At 47.2% G+C, this 17,177-nt stretch overlaps 1 protein-coding gene across 1 annotated transcript in view; it reads right to left on the reverse strand.

Annotated features, from left to right (window-relative positions):
* Positions 1–15,252, reverse strand: part of OPN5 (opsin 5) — a 142,987-nt gene extending 127,735 nt beyond the window's left edge. Inside the window, exon 1 of the mRNA XM_075338805.1 lies at positions 15,030–15,252. The gene's annotated coding sequence lies outside the window, so the exon portion shown is untranslated. The remainder of the gene's footprint in view (positions 1–15,029) is intronic.
* Between the last annotated feature and the right edge of the window lie 1,925 nt (positions 15,253–17,177).

Below are 17,177 nucleotides of genomic sequence, written 5' to 3' on the forward strand. Positions count from 1 at the left end.
TTGGCTGCCCTGCCAAAGGGCTATACTACAATAGACCCACTTCCTTCCAATGGGCACTTCAGGTTTACAGGCCCTCATGCACGTCTGTATGCAGGGGCATTGGTGAACCTCACAATTTTGGACTGCCCTGGCAAAGGAAAATACTACAAAGACTCACTTCCTCAAAATGGGCACATTAGACTCAAGAGGCCTTCATGTACGTCTCTTCTCAGGGACATCGGAGTGCCACACAATGTTTTCACGTAAAATCTTTCATATAATCTCCAAAAGTAACATACACCAGCTCTATCTCACTATTGGGTATGTGCCCTTAACATTTCCGCCATGAAAATTCATTTTGGTGTCATTTTGGAAGGTTTTCTGGTGAGTCCGTAAAAATGGCGTGAAACGCGGACAAAATTGTTCACAGCTGTGACTTTTCAGTGATAAATGCTTCAAGGGGTCTTCCCCATGCTGTTGCCATGTCATTTGAGCACTCTTCTGAGACTTTTGTGACATTTTTAGGGTTTCTCCATGCTGCCGGGGGGTCATTTCACAAAAATACTCGGGTCTCCCATAGGATAACATTGGGCTCGTTGCTCGGGCCGAGTACACGAGTATCTTGGGAGGCTCGGCCCGAGCTTCGAGCACCCGAGCTTTTTAGTACTCGCTCATCACTAAACATTATCCTTCCAATTCCAAAGACCACCAGACAATGACACTAACATCTTGGCTTAGGTAGATTACCAACGATACTTTCAAACTCTTTTGCTGAATTTTGTACCATGGTTTACCGCTAACAGTGCCAATTACCTAACAATCTCTCTCACTAGTTTCCTTCAAATGTCAAATCTTTTCTATATTTGATGGCTCAGTTAATCTTACATTTTGTATTACTTTATCACTTGCAGACATTTTAGCAAACCAGCAAAATCAAAACACATAGTGTCTACTTATTACAAAGCAAAGGGATGCACCGGCTCCTTGTGGCAGTCATATTTAGTTATCACGGCTCTTGGTGCCGCTCAGTTTGTGATCTTGCATATTACACAGAGATTACAAGTTGTTACCACCGACGTCTCATGATGTTACTCTGCAATAAACCTTCATAGATGAGAATAATTGGGGTCAATGAGGGACAAGAGCTCTCCGGAATACTACAATATATTTCATTAATAAAACGACACATCATGTTGGTTCGGCATCTGCTTCCACTTAATATCTGAAACCACTAAGTGTACTATTATTAAACCATATTAAATGTAATGCAAAATGTAATACCACTTTCTATTAAGGGTGTTACTCACAGATACCTGCTCCAGCACCGGACTTGGCTCCATTCTACTACAGTTGGCTCCCTCTATGCTAGTCCACTCTGGGATATTAAGGTAACTTTGTAAGCACCTCAGATGTCATCATACAAAGTGTCACTGTTGCGCTGTGCGAAGCATTTTGCATTTGAACATGCTCTGCTATGGGTCTTACAGCACTAGGGTCCACGCTGGTTTTGGTAGCTGCCTTCACAGATGCCCCTCGTTCCTGGAGATTGCTCTGTTTCTTTACTGGGATTGCTTTGCCTGAACTTCACCAGTCGTACTTCCTGTTTGCTCAGTGTGCTCTTGGCTCCTGTCTGGTGTAAATGTTCTGATCTCGGCTTCTGACCTCGGACCTCTTCCTGACCACGTCCCTGTCTGCTCCCTGAACCTTATACATTACCTCCCGTCTTCTCACCTCTGACCTCTTCCTGACCCCATCTCTGTCTGCTCCCTGAACCTTATACGTTACCTCCTGGCTTCTGACCTCAGACCTCTTCCTGACCACATCTCTGCCTGCTCCATGAACCTTATACGATATCTCCCAGCTTCTGACCTCGGACCTCTTCCAGCAGTCTCTGTCTGCTCCTGAACCTTATACGTTACCTCCCGCCTTCTTACCTCTGACCTCTTCCTGACCCCATCTCTGTCTGCTCCCTGAACCTTATACGTTACCTCCTGGCTTCTGACCTCAGACCTCTTCCTGACCACATCTCTGCCTGCTCCATGAACCTTATACGATATCTCCCAGCTTCTGACCTCGGACCTCTTCCAGTAGTCTCTGTCTGCTCCATTAATCTTATATGTTACCTCCTGGTTTATGATCCCGGCATGTCTGATTACCCTTCTATTCATACTGCTCATAGTGTTTAGCATCACACAAAGCCTTTAAGGCCAGCTCAGGCCTTGTGTCTGATTAATTCAGTTTCTCCCAACTTCTATTCTGCCACAAGCTGTTATTATCCAGATCAATCTTCCAAATTCTAGTGTTGTTCACACCTTCAACTCTGCTGCAACAGGGCACTTGCTAGTGAACATTTCTATGCTTACCTAATGCTTATAATCAACTTTTTTCTGTCTGGTTACCCTAATAATAACCTTTTATTTATTCTGATGCTGCCATATTTGCAACTCTGCTGTTCCAGTGGAGTCCGCACATTTGACTGCTGTTTCTAGGCTTTCCTGCTTCGCTTATCCATCTATCGTTCTGCATATCCATCTGCACTGGTCTTCACAGTTTGATGTGCCATCCGGAACAAGCAGACTGCTTAGCTTGTCAGATGCTGTATATAAAGAAGGTAATAGTGACTTATTTGTGAGTAGAGATGTAAAGATCGCGGTCGCAGAGGTCACGACTGTGACCAGGGGTGGAGGGAAGTCACCAACTCGAGCGTATACTTCAACTGGATGTGCGTTCGCAGAGGCACATCTAGTGCATATGGTCCCTGCATCACAATACATGACACCGGCCAAACACAGGCCAGCAGCAGACGTCGACATGTAATGCATTGGTCTCACATGGCAGTGACATCTTGCAGGCATGCTAAAGTCAGCTGTCAGCCACTGATCTAACTATAGGGGAAGATGCCACATGACATGGAACCTGACAGGTGAGTAGCATGTATTTTTTTGTGGAGGGGTTATGCTTTAGAAGCAGAGAGGGGACATAACAAAAAGGGGATCAGGATATGGACATAAATACCAGAATGGGAGGAACAAATATACTAAGGATGAGGGACTTTTATACCAGGATGGGGACATATATGCCAAGATGGGGCCAAGGATGGGGTATATATACCAGGATGAGGATATACAGTACAGAACAAAAGTTTGGACACACCTTCTCATTCAAAGAGTTTTCTTTACTTTCATGACTCTAAAAATTGTAGATTCACATTGAAGGCATCAAAACTATGAATTAACACATGTGGAATGAAATACTTAACAAAAAAGTGTGAAACAACTGAAAATATGTCTTATATTCTCGGTTCTTCAAAGTAGCCACCTTTTGCTTTGATTACTGCTTTGCACACTCTTGGCATTCTCTTGATGAGCTTCAAGAAGTAGTCACCGGAAATGGTTCTCACTTCACAGGTGTGCCCTGTCAGGTTTAATAAGTGGGTTTCTTGCCTTATAAAGGGGGTTAGGACCATCAGTTGTGTTGTGCAGAAGTCTGGTGGATACACAGCTGATAGTCCTACTGAATAGACTGTTAGAATTTGTATTATGGCAAGAAAAAAGCAGCTAAGTAAAGAAAAATGAGTGTACATCATTACTTTAAGAAATGGTCAGTCAGTCCGAAAAATTGGGAAAACCTTGAAAATGTCCCCAAGTGCAGTGGCAAAAACCATCAAATGCTACAAAGAATCTGGCTCACATGAGGACCCGCCCAAGGAAAGGAAGACCAAGAGTCACTTCTGCTGCGGAGGATAAGTTTATCCGAGTCACCAGCCTCAGAAATCGTTATAATCGAATCGAATATATTTGTTCCTCCCATTCTGGTATGTGTGTCCATATGCTGATCCCCTTTTTGTTATGTCCCCGCTCTGCTTCTAATGCATAACCCCCCCACAAAAAAAAAACCAAACATGCTACTCACCTTTGTCAGGTCCCACGTCGTGTGGCATCCTCCCCTGTAGTTAGCTCAGTGGCTGGCAGCTGACTTTAGCGTGCCTGCATGATGTCACTGCCATGTGAGACCAATACATTGCACGTCGACGTCTGCTGCTGGCCTGTGTTTGGCCAATGTCATGTATTGTGATGCAGGGACCATATCCACTGGATGTGTTAATTCATAGTTTTGATGCCTTCAATGTGAATCTACAATTTTCAGTCATGAAAATAAAGAAAACTCTTTGAATGAGAAGGTGTGTCCAAACTTTTGGTCTGTACTGTATACATATCAGAAAGGGGCCCAAGATGTCAGACAAATATACCAGGATATGCTTCGTTGAGCCTGTTCTTGCCCTGGCTTACCTCCTGTTTGTTCTTGACCTACCTCTCTAGCCCTCATCTGTTTCCTGTACTAGTGCTGTTTATCCCATCCTTTTCCAGTCTGCCCATGACTCTGCCTTACATCACCTGCACCATGATTCTGTCACGCTCCCGCTGTCACGCCACCGCTCCGTACCCACTGAGCCGGTCTCACCATCCAGGCACCGCTCTTTATCCATTGATCCAGTCTCGCCATCGCAGCACCGCTCCTTACCCACTGATCCAGTCTCGCCATCGCACCACCGCTCCTTGCTCACTGATCCAGTCCACGTGTCCGCCGGTCATGGCTGCCGCTCCCGCTCGTGCTCCACTGCGTCCTGCTCCTGGTCTCAGGAGTCTGACTCTGAGTCTTAGACACATGTTTCTGTATAGGACCGGGCCGCGCCCACTTTCCTGGTCTTATAGGCCCAGCACACCTGAAGCAGGATATTGCATAGGGCTGTGCTGGGTATATAAGCCTGGCCTTTCCATGTGGGCGGGGCCTGATCAACGTGTCTTGACGTGTCTTGTAAAGTCGTGTCTTGTAAGGACGTGTCCTAAAGCCTTGTCTTTTGAGCTAGGTGCTCAGGTCCCCTTGTGCCGTGTCCTGTATTACTGCTTGTCCTTGCTACCTGGTACCTGTGCCTGTGTCCTGTACTGTCTAAGGAACTCCGAGACCCTGGTGACCTGGTTCTACCCGTCCCTGCCACGCTAGTGCTCCGGCTACCGTGTACCCTGCCCTCCGGTAGGGTGCTCAGTCCAGTGGATCCACCTCCTGGGCCTACCAGTCCTCTCGGCCATCACAGATTCTCTGTTCAGCTACTGCAGGCCCGGGGACTGCCCTGGAGTAGTACTTGGCGACTACCTGTGGCACAGACTATCATCCTCACAAAGGTTTTAGTGAAGGCAAGGTAATCACTTAGTTACGCTTCTCCAAAGTAAGTCGGGTAACGTGGCGCCATGGGTCCACACAACTCAATAGCTGTCACACATATCACAAATTATATATCGTGTATATGTGGTGCCCCTGGGCTTCAGGCGCCACAGGGTATTACACCACTTTTCAGGGGTAATATCTATCCTGGGTCAAGAGGGGGTTAACCTGCTGGTGCCTTGACAAAACACACATATACAACAGTAGGGTGCTTACTCACAGGGAGGTGAACTAGAGCAGACAGGATAGTTAGTAGTGATATGTCGGTCGCGAACGATCCGACACAAAGATCATCAGTGTGAGCTACTGAAATCACTAAACGGCTCTTTTCGCAGTCAAAACTCTGCCCACCCGCGGCTAAACTCCGCCTACTCAGCAATCTAATTGGCGTCTTGTAAGTGGGTGGGGCTTAGCTGCGGGCGGGCGGGGCTTTGGCGGCGTTTCTATAATCTTAAATATGTGTTCACCTGGGGTGAACACATATTTAATAAGGAGCCGGATCACTAAAAAGAGCCAGACTGCCCATCACTAATAGTTAGCCATCACGAAGTATGGGACCTTTCCAGTCGCTAGGACAACCACTGGGGGCGGGCACTACATGGAGCAGACGTTGGTGCAACCAACACACTAAAGACAGAACCTTCGGACCTTTCCTGGGCACAGCTTGGGATAACACCTAGCACTGACAACTGGAGTTAGTGTTTCTCTCTCTTCGTGGGCCCGCAGCTTGGAGCAGGAGGCTCGGCCCGGGTTCCGGATAGCAACTGGGGGACACTTCACTAACAGACTTTCACGGGCACTGGCGGTGACCGCCGACGGATCCGCGATCGGCTGGAGCCCATCTTGGCAGAGATCGATACTCTGGGGCAGCACTTGAACAATCTGTGAGTAAAGAGACTTGGAACCGCAGCCCCTGTCTCTGCCTCTCCTTTAACCGTCACCGTCGCCCAGCGCTGGGGCCCAACGGGGACTACCACCACCCCCGTACTCCATCATACTCCCCGTGGTAATCCCGTTCCGCCTATGGGGAGCGACACCATCCTGGCTGCACCCAACATCTGCCCCAGTGAGAGACCCTGCAGCGGCAGCTGCATACCTGGCCGCGTACCACAGGTGACGTCACTATCATCCAATAGAGTTTCCTAACCATCACCCCAATCCTCCATCTCCAACTACAACCCTCATCCTCCATTCCTGCCTCCCGTCCACCGCCATCCTTCCCTTCCTGTACGCCTTGGGGCAACAGAACTGGGCCAAGCCACCCCGTGACGGCGCAGGTCAAAACACCTGCCCCATGGGGCGCTACATACTGTATATATTTCTGCAGCAGGATAAGAGATGGGTGAACTGCTGTACCTGGATAAATTATTAAAATACGATTTGGGGTAGGGAGGGAGATGATGTGGTGCCATCATTTTGATTTGTGCTCTGGAGCCCCTACTGCACATTATTATACAGCTATATATTGTATTTAATTGGGTGATTTGTTTAATACGAGAATGCATTGTTCTTTTTAGAGAAGAGCAGATTTGCACTCTTTTTTTATTATTATAGAAACATTCGTGTAGGTCTCCATAGACCATCTGGACCTCTTCAATGAGAATTGTGAATTGTTGGAGAAGCCTCTTATATGGGATGTATGAATTTATATCACCAGCTGCAGTTTTCTCTCTGAAGTAGAGGAAGAGAATGTGACGGACCACCAGCTGACTGCGGTTATGGGGGACTGAAATACATCAGTGTTACAGATCAGATACTTTTATTGTTTGATGCTTCTCTATAAACACAGAGCTCCTTCATTCTAACAAGCAAATCTTTAAAGGGCCCCAGGCAAAACTGATTACAGGGACCCAAACGGCACTATGTTTACATGATATATACACATGATATTATATGTTTTTGCATAGTTTATCTTTTAAAGAGGAACTTTCACAACATTTTTCATGTTGAACTGGACACATGATGTAAGTGGCTACAGAGCAGAATAAAACTTTAATTTTCTTTTTTAATTTTGCCTCTCTGTTGTATAGATATTAAAAATCAAAGTATTTGAGACCTAATGAGTTAACTTTTGTTAAGTTCAAGTGTGTATTATTAGATAGTTTTCATTGGGGGCGTGTGTGGCACCCCAGTGGTCATGAGAGCCACAGTGGCATTGTTCTCTTCACCTGGAGGACAGTGGTATGCCTGGAAGCAGCGGGGAAGATCTCAATGTCAGGTACCATTGCACAGAGCACTTCCTGACTCAGACCAGAAGGGGGAGCTCAAGTCCTGGTTGGGACGAGCCTCCATTGTGCATTCTAGGATGGGAAAGGGTTAGGCTACTTTCACACATCCGGTTTGAGCAGTGCGGCTCAATCCGGCTGTGAAAACTATGCAACGGATGCGGCGAAAACACCGCATCCGTTGCATAAGTTTTTACATGCGGCCCGTCCGTTTTTTTCCGGTTGCGGCATGCTACTGAGCATGCGCAGTGGAAAAAACCGCATGCGGCGACCGGATGCGTTTTTTTCCGCATCCGGCGTCCATAGGCATGCATTAAAAAATGCGCCGCAGCGGCCGGATGCGGCGCGATGCGGTGTTTTTTGCCGGAGCAAAAAACGTTGCAGGGAACGTTCGATCCGGCCGCGGCATCGGCTAAATCTGCCGCATGCGGCAAAAAACGGACCGAACGCAAGCCCCTGTGGCACAATACGGCACTAATGTAAGTCTATGCAAAAAAAAACGCAACCGGCGTTACAAAAGCCGGTTGCGGTTTTTCTGCAGAACGCCGTATTGTGCCGCAGAGCAAAAACCGGAGGTGTGAAAGTAGCCTAAGTCAGAAAAACAGAAAGTGAAACCTCAGAACCCTGGAGGAGAGGAAAGCGAGCGGTCGCTGTTAGAAAGCTGTCAGCAAGCTTTCCAGGACTGAGCACATTGCACAGGAAACTGAGTGCTAGATTACTGGGTACTAAAGGCTCAGTAGTAAAACTCGGAGGGCAGGAGATTCCATGTTTCCTGCCCCACCAACAAAGCCCTAAGGCGAAGTAGTAAAATAGAGCTGGGGTCGCGGAGGAACATGCGGGCCCCATACCCGGCTTGCACTGCCTGTCACAGAGGGACATAGCACTAAGCAACCAAGAACCAGGGTCCCCAAGTAGCTTCAAGCCTCGGGGATCCGACATCCAAAGCGCATAAAGGAAGACATCCAACGTACCTGCCATAGAGACATTCTTCCCTGCTACCAGGATGACCGGACCACAGTAACCCCGGGACTCCAACCTGTTGCCAGTAAAGGTAAAAGGAAACTACCAATCTGTGTCATCTGGTTACTGTTGGCGCCCTCACTCCTGCACCCCAAAGCATTACTACTACCTCCATCATCTCCCTGGGGCCCGCTCCACCTGTGGGGAGTGAAACCATCTCTGCTGCTACCACCATCCCTCCCGGAAGACAGCGACAGCAGCGGCGGCTAATCCCTGGCGACGTACCGCAGGTGGCGTCACGACAGTCATTCCCAACCTCCACCTCTTATTCCCCACCTCTACCTCTTATTCCCCTTCTATTGGTGTACACCTCGGGGCACGAAACCGGGCAGGCCACTGCGACATCCCAGACCTCCACACCGGCCCGGTGACGAGTAAACAAGTATGAGAGCCGACCTGGACCCCCTGCTCCCTGGATGCTACACGTGTACTTCTTTTCCTTGTATGATATTGTCCAATCACAAGCAGGCAGCAAAACAGCAGGAAAATAACATGCCCCTCCCATAGGTTAAAGCAGGTGTGTGAAATATAATAAAACAGCTTTGATCTCCTGGTCTAACTTGCTGAAAGATTAGAGCACAGATGACCCCCATCTTATATACAATGTCCATATTGGGGAAGGGCAGAACAGCTGAGTTTAGCTATGTCACATTACAAACCCTTCCATCTGCTCTCTTCATAGCACTGTCGGCTCTACTGTACTGCCCCTCCCCTACACTGCATGGCTGGCAATGAGTCACACTTATGTCTGTTGTGTTCACAACATCTTGTAATCCCTCTGCTGTATTGTGACACAGCTAAACCCAGCTGTGCTGCCCTCCCGACACAAGGACCTTATCTGAAAGATGTCAATCATCTGTGCTCTAATCTCCCAGCACTTTCTAATCATGCAGGAGGTTTGACCAGGACATCAGAGGTGTATTCTTACATCTCCCACACTGATGAACCTAAGCTGCTGTATTTCCCCTCCCCCACACTGCATGGCTGGAAATGAGTCACACTTATGTCTGTTATGTTCACAGCATCTCATAATCAATATGCTGTTTTGTGACACAGCTAAACCCAGCTGTGCTACCCTCTGTATACAGGGACCTTATCTGAAAGATGTGAGTGATCTGTGCTCTCTAATCTTACAGCACTTTCTAGTCATGCAGGAGGTTAGACCAGGAGATCAGAGGTGTATCCTTACATCTCACACACTGTGAACAATTGTTTTGGGAGATTATTTTTACACTGTGATTGTGGGGGGAAAAAATAACATGACAATATGAATCTTCACTTCAGTACAATAACGGAGGTAGCAAATTTGTAGAATTTTTGTTATTTTAGTGGCTTTAAAAAATTATGAAATTTGTATAAGAGCAGTAGTATAGTAGTTATATTTTTGCAGATATATTACTAATTTACATGACAGGTGTCGCCTTTCACATAATCACAGACAGATTTTGCCTGTTTAGATATTGATGTTATTCAGCGATGAGACTCTTCTAGTCTGATAAACCTTTAAGTGTTCATTTTGTGTGTATAAAGCGAGGCAGTAGCACTGCTATTCTACCATCAACTGAGAAATAATGATATCTAACTACATGCTCTTTCAATAGAAGCAGGTGCAATTATTATTTTTATTGATCATTTTATAACCTCAAAACCAATATTCTCCCTCTTTCATTTAGTTCCTTCAATCATTCTGTATCCAGAATGGATTGCAATATTCTTTCTTTCTCTCTCTTTCTTTCTCTCTCTCTTTCTTTCTCTCTCTTTCTCTCTCTTTCTTTCTCTCTCTTTCTCTCTCTCTCCCCTCTCTTTCTTTCTCTCTTTCTCTTTCTCTCTCTCTTCTCTCTCTCTCTCTTGCTCTCTCTTTCTCTCTCTTTCTCTCTATTTCTTTCTCTCTCTCTCTCTTTCTCTCTTTCTTTCTCTCTCTTTCTCTCTCTTTCTTTCTCTCTCTTTCTCTCTCTCTCTCCCCTCTCTTTCTTTCTCTCTTTCTCTCTCTCTCTCTCTTCTCTCTCTCTTGCTCTCTCTTTCTCTCTCTTTCTCTCTCCTTCTTTCTCTCTCTTTCTCTCTCTTTCTCTCTCCTTCTTTCTCTTTCTTTCTCTCTCTTTCTCTCTCTTGCTCTCTCTTTCTCTTTCTCTCTCTCTCTTCTCTCTCTCTCTTGCTCTCTCTTTCTCTCTCTTTCTCTCTATTTCTTTCTCTCTCTCTTTCTTTCTCTCTCTCTCCTTCTTTCTCTTTCTTTCTCTCTCTTTCTCTCTCTTTCTCTCTCCTTCTTTCTCTTTCTTTCTCTCTCTTTCTCTCTCTTTCTCTTTCTCTCTCTCTCTCTCTTTCTCTCTCTCTCTCTTTCTTTCTCTCTCTTTCTCTCTCTTTCTCTCTCTTTCTTTCTCTCTCTTTCTCTCTCTTTCTCCCTCTCTCTCTCTCTTTCTCTCTCTTTCTTTCTCTCTCTTTCTCTCTCTTTCTTTCTCTCTCTTTCTTTCTCTCTCTCTTTCTTTCTTTCTCCCTCTTTCATTTAGTTCCTTCAATCATTCTGTATCCAGAATGCATTGCAATATTCTCGCTCTCTCTCTCTCTCTTTCTTTCTTTTCTTTCCCGTTTTAGGTCAATTAGGAACCAAAATTATTTATATTTGCCAAATGCCAGAATAATGAGAGAGGGAGAATGTTTTCAGGCATTTTTATTACTTTCTGCAAAGTCAGAAGTTTCCATACACTAAAGGGGGCTTTACACACTGCAACATCGTTAGCGATTGCTAGCGATGTTGTCGAGCGTGATAACACTCGCCCCCGTCCGTGTGACATTTGGTGCTCGCTGCCGTAGCGAACATTCACACTACGGCAGCGTCACATGCACATACCTTGTCAGCGACGTCGCTGTGACCGCCGAACAATCCCTCCCTCAAGGGGGAGGTGCGTTCGGTGTCATAGCGACGTCACTGCGGCATCACTAAGCGGCCGGCCAATAGAAGTGGAGGGGCGGAGATGAGCGGGACGTAACATCCCGCCCACCTCCTTCTTTCCTCATTGCCGGTGGACACAGGTAAGGAGATGTTCGTCGCTCCCGCGGTGTCAAACATAGCGATGTGTGCTGCCGCAGGAACGACGAACAACATCGTATCTGAGGCAGCAACGACATTAAGGAAATGAACGACGTGTCAATGATCATTGTTTTTGAACGATTTTGCGATCATTGATCGTCGCTCATTGGTGTCACACGCTGCGATGTCAGTAACAGCGCCGGATGTGCGTTACTAATGATGTGACCCCGACGATATATCATTACCGATGTCGTAGCGTGTAAAGCACCCTTAAGAGTATTACTATGCCTTTAAACAATATGGGACAGCCCATACGATGATGTCATGCCTTTGGAAGCTTCTCATAGGTTTATTAGCAACATCTGAGTTAATTAGAGACACACCTGTGGATGTATTTTAATGCACACCTGAAACACACGGCTTCTTTGTGTAGCATCATGAGAAAGTCAAAAGAAATCAGCCAAGCTCTCAGGAAGAGCTTTGGGGACTTGCACAAGTCTGGTTCATCCTTGGGTGCAATTTCCAGATACCTGAAGGTGCCTCGTTCATCTGTACAAACAATTATACACAAATACAAACAAGATGGGAATATCCAGCCATCATACCGCTCAGGAAGGAGACGGGTTCTGTGTACCAGAGAGGAACATACTTTGGTCAGACATGTGCATATCAACCCAAGAACAAAAGTAGAAGACCTTGTGAAGATGCTGGCGGAAGCTGCTAAGATTGTGTCATTATCCACAGTGAAATGAGTACTGTATCAATATGAGCTGAAAGGCTACTCTGCAAGGAAGAAGCCATTACTCCAAAAGAAACATAAAAAAGCCAGATTAAGGTTTGCATGCACACAGTAAGGAAGACCTTAATTTTTGGAGACATGTCCTGTGGTCTTTGGAAACTAAAATTGAACTTTTTGGCTATAATGACCATTGTTACATTTGGAGGAAAAAGAGAGAAGCTTTGAAGCCTAAGATCATTATCCCAACTGTGAAACACGGTTGCGGCAGCATCATGTTGTGTTATTGTTTTGCTGCAGGAGGGACTGGTGCACCTCACAAAATAGATGGCATCATGAGGAAAGAAGATTATGTGGCAATACTGAAGCAACATCTCAAGACATCAGCTGGGACCTTAAAGCTTGGGCAGAAATAGGTCTTCCAAATGGACATCGACCCAGAGTATGCTGCCAAACTGGTTACCAAGTGGCTTAAGTATAACAAAGTCAATGTTTTGGAGTGGCCATCACAAAGCCCTAATCTCAATCATATTGAAAATTTATGGGCAAAGCTGAAAAGGCCGGTGCAAGCGGCGACCTACAAACATGGCTCAGCTACACCAGTTCTGTCAGGAGGAATGGGCCCAAATTCCTATTAACTATTGTGAGAAGCTTGTGGAAGGAGATCCAAAATGTTTGACCCAAGTCACACAGTGTAAGGGCAATGCTACCAAATACTAATGAAATGTTTGGAAACTTTTGACTGCAGAAAGTAATAAAAATGCCATAAAACATTCTCTCTCTCATTATTCTGGCATTTGACAAATAGAAATAATTTTGGTTCCTAATTGCTTAAAACGGGGAAGGTTTATTCTGATTTCATCTCCGATAGTGAGAAAAATCTGCAGATGTGTCTTTATAGAGAGCGGAGGGAAAAATCTACAGATGTGTCTTTATAGAGAGCGGAGGGAAAAACCTGCAGATGTGTCTTTATAGAGAGCGGAGGGAAAAACACACAGATGTGTCTTTATAGAGAGCGGAGGGAAAAACCTGCAGATGTGTCTTTATAGAGAGCGGAGGGAAAAACCTGCAGATGTGTCTTTATAGAGAGCGGAGGGAAAAACCTGCAGATGTGTCTTTATAGAGAGCAGAGGGAAAAACCTGCAGATGTGTCTTTATAGAGAGCGGAGGGAAAAACCTGCAGATGTGTCTTTATAGAGAGCGGAGGGAAGCTTCTGGTTTCAGCTGTAAGTGTGGATGATGAATACCTTCTACTGTTTTATGGCTCAAATATCAGTTCTATCTGCTAAAAAAGTATCCTAAAGTCAAGTATGAAACATGCAACAAAATCTACCACTAGGGGGCGCGCAGTCTCTCAGTATGTTTCTCTATGTTGTTAATACTCTGGTTTTGAAAAAAAAAACCTTTTATGTTATGTAGTGGTGACAGTGAGACACCGCCAGGCAGGGTTCACATATGGTACAGTAGACGAGGACGCAGAAACAAAATACCGGCATTATTGAAGGACAGCAGATTTTATGCTGGAAAGTGCAATTACCAGTTTTATATGGATAAGGCTGCTTTCACACATCATTTTTTTGCAATCAGGCACAATCTGGCGCTTTCCAGAAAAAACGCATCCGTTTTTTTTCCGCCGGATGCGTTTTTTCCTCATAGACTTGCATTAGCGCTGGATTGTGCCACATGGCCTTGTGTTGCGTCCGGTTTTTGCCGCATGCAGCATATTTAGCCAATGCGGTGGCCGGATGGAACGTTGCTTGCAGCGTTTTTTGTCTGCAGCAAAAAACCGCATCGCGCCGGATCCGGTGTGGCGCGATTTACAATGCAAGCCTATGGACGCCGGATGCGGCGTCCTGTGGCAAAAAAACGGATCCGGTTTTTTGAACTGCGCATGCTCAGTATCAAACCGGATCCGTCAAAAAACGGACGGGCCGCATGGAAAAACGTATGCAGCGGATCCGTTTTTTTTGCCGCATCCGTTGCATAGATTTTTGAGCCGGATTGAGCCTGATGCAAAAAAACTGATGTGTGAAAGCAGCCTAAAGGCCGCTTTACACGCTACGACATCACTACCAATTGCTGGCGATGTGGAGCGCGAAAGCACCCGGGCCCATCGTACATGCGATATCGTGTGGTCGCTGTCATAGTGAACATTATCGCTACGGCAGCGTCACATGCACATACCTGTTCTGCGACATCGCTATGACTGGCGAACCGCCTCCTTTCTAAGGGGGCAGTTTGTTCAGCGTCACAGCGGCGTCACCGAACCGCCCAATAGAAGCGGAGGGGCGGAGATGAGCGAGACGTAACATCCCGCCCACCTCCTCCCTTCCTCATTGCGGCCGGGAGGCAGGTAAGGTGAGGTTCCTCGTTCCTGCGGTGTCACACATAGCGATGTGTGCTGCCGCAGGAGCGACGAACAACTTCGTACACCGAGCAGCAGCGATATTCGAGAATACTGGGGCATGTCACCGATGAGCTATTTTGACCGTTTTTGTGACGATTCAAAAATCGCTCATAGGTGTCACACGCAACAACATCGCTAAAGCGACCGGATGTGCGTCACAAATTCCGTGACCCCAACGAGATCACTTGAGCGATGTCGCGTGTAAAGCGGCCTTAAGAGCATTAACAGGTAGAAGGAAGAGTATTTGGAATGTGTTACACAAGCTGCGCTCCACCTATTGCAATAAAAAGTTCAACATCAACTGTTTATACTCCTCAAAAATCCAATCTGGCTTACGTTAACTGGGCCCCACTGCTACAACGCGCTAACTAACGAATCCTCTATATCCTAACGCAGAAGAACACTGAACACCACACTCACAGTACTGCAGAGATGAGGACGTCTGATAGCTTCTGTTTGGTCCCGATGTAGCTTAGCTGAGGTTGCTGTGTTGGACTCTTCCTTGAGGCTGTTTCCATCTTTTTCTGGGGCCGGGGCAGACGTTGTCCAACTTCATATGCTGAGGGTCACTTGTTCCACTGCCTTCCACTTCCTTGACTTTGCTGTGCAGCCCTTTCTCTGTTACACGGTCCTGCTAGTTGATACTGTGGTAGCCAAGCACTGTGTTCTGAATCTTGGCTCCTGATCTGAACAGTCTCACAATCCTCAGACACACTTTCCGGTCCGTCTTCCCGCCACGCGTTAGCGTGCTCGCTCTCCCCACTTCCGGCTCTCTCACACTTCCTGCTCGCCCCACTACACAACAATCCCACCTAAATCAACACAGGAGGATGGACTAGTTCAAGTGCACACAGATCAGTGGGAGCATTGTTTCTTAAAGTCATAGTGTAATTCAGTCCTTTGCAGAGGCTGACCCCTACATGCCTTCCTGCGTAAAGGTGGTCATCTTCGACCTTGCTATATAGTCCATGGAGAAGGTTAAAAGACTGGACAGTTACGCACTACTAGGTACTGCATCCTGACTAAGATGCAGGGCCTACCCCCAGGGACCTGGAAACCCAGTGCCAGTACCAACAACACACCTAACATCCCCAGTTTCCCACTCCCCATAAGGGATGACTGACCAGTCCGGGACCCAATGGATGGCCATCTAGAGGTGGAGCCAGTCCAGTCCACTAGAAGGCAGCCCGGTGGGAGGGGATAAAACAGACACAGACAGACACTTAGACGGTGGAGTCCCGTAGTGACAGTGAAAGGGGATGGATGTGTCTCTAAATGAGGTCATCAAACGGTGACCCAGGTGGCAAGGTAAGTGGTTGCCAGGGACAGTACAGCCAGGTACCTCTGGAACCAGAGCACCAACGGGGCACAGGGCCCTAGGTCAGGTGACAGCTTCACGTGACTTGACAAACACCTGCACAGTGAGGGGACCTTCATGAACCTCACTGACCTAAAGAATTTGGGGGCACCAGCAGTAAAGATTGAACCAGGGACCGGAATAGAACACCGACCCTACAGGGTTCACACTGCCCGCCGTATGGACGAGAGACTGCGAAAAGACAGTAAGGGACCCACAAACGTTCCAGGCTACGGGGTCCCAACCACAAGTGAGAGGTGCTGGGGAAAGAGACTCCCAGGTCACCACACCGGCACTGGGACAAAAGGGACCTGGGGTCTGAACCAGCCATCCTTGAGGCCACCATTCCATCTCACAGTGAGTAAACAGAAGTTACACTGCATCCCCACTGTGTAGTCTCTCCTCTTTCTGCAACAGTCCTCTCCATCCATTCCCTGGGGCCCAGTCCTGCTTGCAGAGGCCTACCAACTCGGCTGCCACCACCATCAGCCCCAGAAGTACTAGACTGTGCAGCGGCGGTTCCATCACCATAACTGCAAACCGCAAGTGGTGTCACAATACAAACTCTTTCACTCCCCTGTATATACATCCTTTTAAAAAGTGTCCCCAGGGTCACGGGACTGGGCATCGGCCATTATACAACCGTAACACAGCATCCCCGTACATATGGGCCTGGCCCGGGACCAAGTACCCCATAGCCCTGGGCAACACAGCTTTTTCCTGGCATCATGAACACGATATGGACTGGACCCATTAACACGGGTGACGTGCGCCTTATGGACTGTTTTGTGTGCAAATACCGCCATTTTTATTTTTGTGAAAAGACAGCTGCGGCATCACTCTGGAAAAAAAAAGCACAAAATGGGATCCGCCCACAACTCCTGCAAGTGTGGGCGGAAGAAGGTAGTGCCCTGATCCGGAAGCTCCCGAAGTGCTTCAGTGCCCGCGAGAGTGGTGAGAATAACCAAGGGGAATGGGGAAAAAAATGCAGGCACCGGCCGGATGACGGGAGTGAAGCGGGCCTTCCTCGGTAGCGGCGAGCGACAGAAATGCAGTATGACCTGGTCAGGTAGCACAAGCGGCCGCGCCTGGAGCCGAAGGGGTTGCACCGATCATGCCGATCACCCTGCCGTATGTCCCGGGAGCGGCGTGGCTGCCCCAATATGATGGCAAACCGGATGCCTTACTGGGATTTAAAAATTTGCACTATA

Source organism: Anomaloglossus baeobatrachus, chromosome 3 (genome assembly GCF_048569485.1).
Source record: "Anomaloglossus baeobatrachus isolate aAnoBae1 chromosome 3, aAnoBae1.hap1, whole genome shotgun sequence".
Lineage (NCBI taxonomy): Eukaryota > Metazoa > Chordata > Amphibia > Anura > Aromobatidae > Anomaloglossus > Anomaloglossus baeobatrachus.